General features: G+C 37.2%; 1 pseudogene; it reads left to right on the top strand.

The window, feature by feature from the left end:
* The first annotated feature begins 3,866 nt into the window (after positions 1–3,866).
* On the top strand, positions 3,867–4,606 carry LOC116753902 (annotated as a pseudogene).
* The last annotated feature ends 4,766 nt before the right edge of the window (positions 4,607–9,372 follow it).

Raw genomic sequence — 9,372 nt, 5'->3', positions numbered from 1 at the left:
ATTCAATAATAAAAACACAACCAAATTAAAAATTAGTCAAAAGATACAAAAAATTTCACAAAATAAGATAAATGCCCAATAAGCATATGAACAAGTGACCATTATTAGTCATCAGAGAAATGCAAAATAAGACCTCAGTGAGATATTACTACATATTTACTAGATTTCAAAAAGGCCATCAACCTTCATTGTTGGCATAGATGTAGACATTAGTGATGGGAGAATAAAATGATTAAAGTCATCTTGGAAATTAGCTTCTCAGTTTCTCTTAAAGTTAAACATAAAGTTTTTTTTTAACATGACCTAGCTATTCTATACTTAGTTATTTAAACAAGAGAACTGAAAACATATGTACACAAAAAGGTACACAAGGATATCCATAACATAACAGGGATATTCATAGTTGCTCAAAACAGGAAACATCCAAATGTCCATCAACTGGAGAATGGCTAGGAAAAATGTTGTATATCCAGGTAGTGGAATAACTCTCAGCAAATTAAGACAACAAAGGAATAAACTACTAATATGTACAAAAATTGATAAACGTAAGAAACATTTTTCTATTTAGCTGATCAAAAGAAGCCCCACACTCTGTAGTTAGATTAGAAATTCTGTTATAGTCAAAGAAACTTTTGAGGAAACACAACAATGGTTGCTTCTTGACAGAGTGGGGAGAGGTGTGGAGTTTGGGAAGAAGCAGAAGGGCTTTTTCTCAAATGATGAAAATATTCTGTATTTTGATAGGAGTCTGAGTTATCATGTGAAAGAATTTTTTAAAATGTGTTGAATTATACACTTAAATTTTGTTCACCTTACTGAATATAAAATATACCTCAGTAAAAATATCCCCACACCCTGATATATATGTTCAATGTCCAATACAATTTAGAACATATCAGTGAAACATGTTGAAAAGCATTGACCAGATAATGAGTCTTTGAAGCATTTTAAGCATGGAATTTATATGCTCACACTTTTCAACGATATGTTTGTATTTTGATAGATCAATAAGGAGACTGCGTAGAGAATGAAATAGAAATGAGCAATACTTGAGATAGAAAGTACACCTAAAATTAAGAAAATTACCTTTCATTTTACCATGCCTTTCATTTTAAAAAATAAACAAAATGGGTGATTTCTCTGGTAAGAATTACAAACCTACAAATAATAGCTAGACAGATGTCTAATTGAGTCAACCTCAGAGGAGTATACAGTGAAAATTTAATAACTCAGTAGTCAGTATATTCTTGTGAAAAGTCAATTATCAATGATCTAAAAGAATACGTAGTTATCCATTTTATACATATTAGTGTATATATGGCAATTCCAATCTCCCAATTCATCACACCACTAATAATCTGATATATAAAAAAATAAATAAAATGAAATTCAAAAATAAAAAAACTAAAAATTAAAAAAAAGAATATTTAGCATTTTTATGAAATAAAGATTCATATTTCTACATATTCCATCCCTCATCCTAAAGTCATATTTTGCAAACATTTTGGATACATCAACCATCTTTAATACATAAGCTTACAGTTCTCCTTGAGCCTTTGTCATTTTATGATTTTGACATCATGTGTGATAAGTAAATCAAAGAAAAAGGAGAACACATCGTCTTTTATATCATTATACTATTAAATTATAATAGTTATCCACTTAATATATTTAATGATGTTGATACTACTCTCCATACATAAAGATGAATTTAAAGGTTTTCTCTTTTTTGATACTTGCTTTTTAATGTACTTCGTAAAATCATTGAAACATTTGACTTGATTTTAAATAAAATTTTTCAGTGACATATTATTATAGTATTGATTTTGTGATTGGTTCTATATTAATTAAAATACCATAACCTCAGCTTGACTTTTGCTGACAGTTCTAATTAAAGATGTTCTTCACGCCCCCCTCACACCTCATCACACAACATGCATTTTCATGCATTATTTTGTTTCATTTTGTCCATGTTAATTATCCTTATCTGAAATATTTTTTGCTTACAAGTTATTTTCTATCTCCACTCACTATTATATACATTTTACAATGGCAGAGATTTTTCTTGTATATGTAACATCCCCAGTGCCTACGATATTGCCAGTTCATATTAAGCACTCTTTAAATATTTGAATGAGTGATGAAACAATGAATGAATAAACTTTCTAAAGGTATCTAAGATAGTAGGCATGTATTGCATTTGTTCGATTACATTTCTTTTTTACTTTCATTTGTTAAACAGAAAAGAGAAAAAATTATGTTGTCAGTTCTTTTTCTTCTCGTTTTCCTGACTAATGTTTAGAAGTCTAGGGTGGAAAGGGATCAGAATTGTAGGATTGTAAAAATAATTGTTCAACTTGGTATTTTAAATGATCATAACTACACTCTGATTCGTGTCACAGTGGGAGTAATTCTAGTTTTAAGACATGGATTGGAAAAATCTCAAGCTTCATTTCTTGCAATTTTGCATGTAAGTAGATAAGGGGGTTTAAGAAAAGGTCATTGAGGGCTTCGCTGGTGGTGCAGTGGTTGAGAGTCCGCCTGCCGATGCAGGGGACACGGGTTCGTGCCCCGGTCCGGGAGGATCCCACATGCCGCGGAGCAGCTGGGCCTGTGAGCCATGGCCGCTGAGCCTGCGCGTCCGGAGCCTGTGCTCCACAACGGGAGAGGCCACAACAGTGAGAGGCCCGCGTACCGCAAAAGTCATTGAAATTACAACCATTTATTAAAGAAGTGATCTGTAGCCAAAGCCCCAAAGCTTTATATCTTGATGAGCAGAGTAAGAACAGCTAAATCTGGTTCAAGTCAGCTTTAGGTAAATGATTATTAGATCCCATCAGCCAGTGATTCTGCCTTCTCTCATCGTGTGCAAGAAAAAACAAAACAACTAAACATCCCAGTGCCACACTCTACTTCTCTCAATATGGAATTAATTTTTGTACAAAAATCATATTAATCCAAAGTATTATAGAAAGACTCCAGATGAGCTTAATTACTCAAGAACCAGTTTGAATATGTTCCATCAAATAGTCTGAACAATCGTAGTTCAACCAAACAGCAAAAAAATTTTCCAAAACCATAGGTAGATACTGGATACTGCTTTAATTTCTGTTAATTAAAAATGCTTGATCTACTATGGCAGATCCTGGTGTAAGATCTTTAAAAGAAAATAATTAATCCATGCAAGTTTGAGATAACACCTAATCTGTAGAGCTTGTGACCTGATTTAATCAAGCTCTGGACATTATTGTTGACCTATCCAAAAAAACATTTTTTTTTTAATTGAATATATAGTGGGTGTACAATCTTATGTTAGTTTCAGGTATACTGCATAGTGGTTTTACATTTACATAGATTACAAAATGATCACCATGATAAATCTGTGACCATCGGTCCCCTCACAAGGAACATGGTTAATATTATTATTATTAACCATATTCCTTGCTTTATATTACATCCCCATGGTTTATTTATTTTATACCTGGAAGTCTGTACCTCTTAATCCCCGCTACCTATTTTGCACAACTCCTCTACCCTCCTCCAATCTGGCAAACACCTGTTTTTAGCTTTCACCTGTAAGTGAGGTCGTGCGATATTTGTGTTCGTCTCTCTGATTTATTTCACTTAGCATGATAGCCTCTAGATCCATCTGTGTTGTCAAAAATGCCAAGATTGACACAGTCAGGTAGGTGCGGACAGGGGAGGGGCCTCACAGAGGCCGGCGAGGGGAGGAAAGCACTGGGCTGGAGGGATGGCCAAATGTCCCGGCCTGCAGCCCTGAGCGCGGGCGGTGGCGGTGGCGGCGCCGGTGTCGAGCTGGTGGCCGTGGCGCGCTGCTTCTGCTGCATCCTGAGGACCCGGGGCCGGGGGCCGGCTCTAGCATGGTCGAGACAGAAGCGCTGCCGAGGCTTCGGAAGACTTCAGGATGCAGAATAAATCCGTCTTTATTTTGGGTGCCAGCGGGGAAACCGACAGAGTACTCTTGAAAGAAACCCTGGAGCAGAGCCTGTTTTCCAAAGTCACGCTGACTGGCCGGAGGAAGCTCACCTTCGACGAGGAAGTTTCTAAAAACGTGAATCAAGAAGTGGTGGGCTTTGAGAAATTGGATGACTACGCTTCTGCCTTTCAAGGTCATGATGTTGTATTCTGTTGCCTGGGTACCATCAGACAAAAAGCTGGGGCAGAGGCATTTGTTCGTGTTGATCGAGATTACGTCCTGAAGGCTGCAGAGCTAGCAAAAGCTGGAGGGTGCAAACATTTCAACTTGCTGTCCTCTAAGGGAGCTGACAAGTCAAGCAATTTTTTATATCTGCAAGTCAAGGGAGAAATGGAAGCTAGGGTTGAAGAGTTAAAATTTGATGGTTACTCCGTATTTTGGCCCGGAGTTCTATTATGTGATAGGAAAGAATCTTGCCCAGGTGAATGGTTGGTTAGGAAGTTCTGTGGCTCCTTACCAGAATCTTGATCCAGCGGCCATCCTGTGCCAGTGATGACTGTGGTTAGAGCAGCGCTGAACAACGCAGTGAGACCAAGTGACAAGAAGGAACTGCTGGATAACAAGGCCATCCACGAACTGGGGAAAGCTGATGGTTCTCTCAAGCTGTGACCACAATGGAGAAATGCTTTCCAGTGTCGGGCTCAACACCTATCACCTAACGGTAATTTCAGGGTCTAAAAAAAGCATGTGCTTTAACTGTGGTTTCACTGTTCTCAGTCTCCCAGATCCAATCAAAAAATGATCGTGCTCTGCATCAGCATTTTAGAGCCTGATTCTACATATGTAGAATCACCCTGGGGGCCTTTCAAAAATAGAGATCCAGCAGCTCCCTGGTGGTCTGGTGTCTCATGTTCGGCACAGAAATGAGAGATTCATAGGCCCTACCTCAGACTTTCTGAATCAGAACTTGGGGGGTATGGGCACAGAAATCTGTTGTTTTATTTAAGCTTCTCTTATGATGCCACTGGTGGGGAGGCCAGCTTTGAAAGCTTGTCTGCAGAGTCACGGCAGCAGTGCAGACTTTATGTATTATGCAGATGAGTTCTGAACAAAAATTGTTGACATTTGTGTCTCTGAGTTACCCAGTGCTGACTGCATGTTAATTGTGTAAGTGAACATTGCGCTTTACTACTTCTTTAGAATATATAATAAAAGTTATTATATAACCGAGATTATATAATTCATGGGAGAATTAAATAGAAGAATTAAAATAAATGTACAAGTCATGGGTGTCCTTACATTGTTAGAAAATGCCTAAGTAACGGTGGTAATATGCAGTATTTTGGCCAATGGGATGATAGAATAGCAGCTAATACATATCAAGTACTTGCTAATTGCCAGCCTTTACACATACTGTCTGTCCTTTAGCCCTGCAGACAATCCTTATAATTCTTACAGTCAGTACTATCATCCCCATATCTTAGGTGGGGAAACCGAGGCTCACTGTGGTTAAGTACCTTGCCCAAGGGCTTAAAGCTGAAGCCTGAAGCTAGGAAATGGCAAAGCCAGGATTCTAACCCAAGTGAGCCTGAATCCATAGCTTCTGTTTTTAACTACTCTGCAAGAGCATCCAGTATCTGTATATTTCCAGGAAGTTACAGTTAATTGTTGCTGGATCAGTACATGCCATGGATGAATAAAATAGAAATGTTTGGGTTTCTCCATTGGTCTAGGATCCCTCTAATGATTAACCACAAAATGTTCACATAGCCAGTAAATGTATATTTCAAAGTGCTTCACTTGAAAAACTATGGAAAAGGAAAGGAAGAGGCAGAAGGAAGGGTCAAAGTCAAGAGGAGCACACTGTTAATTTCCATCATGGAACAAAGGAAATTTGTCTTAACTTGTGTGCAGGGGGAAGCAAGGTAATAAATTTCAAGCTTCAGTGGACAAAAAAAAAAAGGCATGATTTCACTTTTTTAAAGGCTGAGCAATTACAGATATATATGTAATATAATATATACTTTTCTTTATTCACTGAGGTTGCTTCCATATCTTGGCTGTTGTAAATAATGCTACAATAAACATTGGGGTGCATGTATCTTTTCAAATTAGTGTTTTTGTTTTCTTCTGGTAAATACCCAGAAGTGAAATTGTTATATCATATGGTGGGTTCTATTTTTAATTTTTTGAGAAATCTTCATAATGTTTTCCATTGTGGCTATACCAATTTACCTTCCTGCCTACAGTGCACAAGGGTTCCCATTTCTCCACATCCTCACCAGCACTTGTTATTTGTTGCCTTTTTGATGATAGTCATTCTGACATGTGTGAGGTGGTGTCTCATTGTGGTTTTCATTTACATTTCTCTGATGATTAGTGATGTTGAGCATTTTTTATGTGTCTCTTGGCCATCTGTATGTCATCTTTGAAAAATGTCTGTTTAAGTCCTCTGCCCATTTTTTGAGCAGGTTGCATATTTTTTTGATGTTGAGTCATATGAGTTCTTTGTATATTAACCCTTTATAAATACATATATCCTTTGTAAATATTTTCTTCCATTCAGTTATCCACCTTTTTGTTTGGTCAGTAGTTCCCTTTGCTGTGCAGAAGTTTTTTGTTTGATGTAGTCCCATTTGTTTATTTTTGCTTTTGCTTCCTTTACCTGAGGTGACAGATCTGAAAGAGTATTGCTAAGACCAATGTCAAAGATTGTACTACCTAGGTTTTCTTCTAGGAGTTTTATGGTTTCAGATCTTACATTTAAGTTTTTAATCCATTTTGAGTTTATTTTTTGTATATGCTGTGAGAAAGTAGTCCAGTTTTATTTGCATATAGCTGTCCCATTTTCCCAACACCATTTATTGAAGAAGCTGTCTTTTTATTGTATATTCTTTTCTTCTTTGTTGTAGGTTAATTGAACATATAAATGTGGATTCATTTGGGGGCTCTTTATTCTGTTTCATTGATCTATGTGTCTTTTTTGGTGCTAGCACCATACTGTTTTGATTACTGTAGCTTTGTAATATAGCTTGAAATCAGGGAGTGTGACACCTCCAGCTTTGTTCTGCTTTCTCAAGATTGTTTTGGCTATTCTGGGTCTTTGTTGTTTTCATACAAATTTGTAATTATTTATTCTAGTTCTGTGAAAAATGCATTCATGAATACTGCCATGGGTTATCAAGTTAATTTACTTTATAAAAAATTTACAAAAATTGTTAGTGTCCTTTAATAGATATAATTTTACACATTAAATAGCAGTGTAAATAGTTGCTTTTTGTTAATATCCAAAAATAATGAAAACTGATCAATGACTTCTCTAAAAAATAGCTTTTTGACTGCCATCAGTGAATTTCTGCAAAATAGAATGCAAAATAAATATGTAATTTTCTAATAATAAGCAGATGTTTATTACATATCAGCTATGTGCAAAATATTTTCTCTCAGTACCAGAAAGCAAACAGAAATCATTTAAATCAAATATCAGCAAACCAATTTGCCTTTTTCTAATTGAAGCAAAGTGATATTCATATTTAGTTGTCATGTATGTTTTGAGGTCTACTAATATCCAGTGTTTTTCACATATGAACGAATGAATGTATAGCTAGAAAGGAACCTGCCTAGAATATTTGCTTTTGGTGAAAGACCTATTTTATAGTTATATATTAACTATTATAGTCATTTTTAAATTCATAGTATATCACAGCATGATATACCCTGATATGAAATGGATTTTCTATGTATATTTTAATGAGATCATGAAGTGAGGTAGGGGTTACCAGGGAAGATATTTATAATGTACTTTACAATTAATAAAATTTAATTTAGTGAATATCTGTGATATAAAGCATACTAGTCAGGTTTCAACCAGAGACATAGAACCAGTAGGAGATGGATACTAAGAGATTTATTGCAAGAAATTGGCTTACATCAAATTGCTTCACGCTTGCCACCCTCTTCCCGACACAGCTCAGAGGATGATTCCTAATTGTTTTAACCCAATTGTGGTGGTTCATATATCCTTGACAGTGATTGTGTTAGGCTTAGGTCTCTGACACAATTCTGGAATTCACCTGTGAAACTTCTTTAAAATATATGCACAAGGATGTTTCTGTAGTTATGACTGATGCCTGGGATGCTGCAACCATTTTGGAAACATAAGAACAAAGGTGAGAATAAAAAAGGAAATATGGCCCTTGATGGTGTTATTGAGCCACCCAGTTAACCAACTCTGAAAGCTACCCCATTCTATCATTCAATCATTCATTCATTTATTTGATGATACCTTTTTTGTTGTTAATTCTGTTTGAATTAGAAATTTTCATTAAATGCAGTTTGTAGCCTTTTAAGTGATATAGGAGCCAAATGAAACCAGAAGTTGTCTTGGTAAAGCATGAAAGCATGAAATCAGAGAAAGGGGATTTAAATGATTCAAATGTTTATTGACATCAGGAAAAGATAGTCTAAAACAGCAACTCTTCCTCTGAAATATGACCTTAGGGAACCAAAATATTTGAAACTGTGAGTCACAACAATCCTCTCCTTAGTGGTTTTCAGGGTTTAGCATGGATTAGAATCACCTGAAGAGCTCACTGAGGTGTGAGATTTCAGGCTCCTCATCTTGCATACATCTCCCATATTTTTCTAAGGGGTTCTCTTAGAGCTACCCTCACTTGGCTTGAGGAGGAAGAAGAACTTTGCTTTCCTTGTGTGTTTTCTTTTCCTTAAATTTTGTCAATGAATTCTTTCTCAGTAAATCTCTACCCTGTAGGTAAAAGGTAGGCAGCACTCCTTCCCAGGGCTGATTGGGGGGGGTGGGGGGGTCAAGGAGGAGCTGCACTTTGTGGTGCCTTCCCATGCCATCTGGGCAGGGCACTCCAAGCCTGGATCTTGCCTTGTGTGGATTCTGGTCTCTAGAAGCACCTATTTCAAAATTTTCTGTGTTCTCCCTGGTGATTGGGATCAGCTTGGGCTGGCAGTGCTATCCAGGCAGGGTGCCCTGAGCCCATGTCTTTGTTTCTCTCCTTGCAGGGAACTTTCCATCTCTTTATCCCAAGCATGGGGTCTACCAGATGCCCCAAGAGCTCTGAGACTCAAGCTGATAGGATTACCCCAGGGTCCTGGATGGTTTCTAGTCCAGGAGCACAGCATGGTAAGTGGGCCACACCTACTGACTAAGGTGGTATTTGTCTCATGGGATTGCATTAGATGGGGCTACCAGGATGGTACTGACATGCTGATCTTGAGTGAGTCTCAGTCACATCGGACATAGGAAAATTTTAAGACTCTGAGTTAACAGTGGTCTGATTACCTTTGGGGTTGAGCCATATAAAGCCTGGGCATTAGCTCTCAGCTGCCAGTGCTCTAACCATGGTGCCACCCATGGTGCCACCCATGTTCTACAGCACCCAAGGGCAGTTGGGGTAGTAACATGT

This window comes from Phocoena sinus, chromosome 5, assembly GCF_008692025.1.
Source record: "Phocoena sinus isolate mPhoSin1 chromosome 5, mPhoSin1.pri, whole genome shotgun sequence".
Classification (NCBI taxonomy): domain Eukaryota; kingdom Metazoa; phylum Chordata; class Mammalia; order Artiodactyla; family Phocoenidae; genus Phocoena; species Phocoena sinus.
Note: the sequence above shows the minus strand (reverse complement) of the source record. Positions and strands in the feature narration are given on the sequence as shown.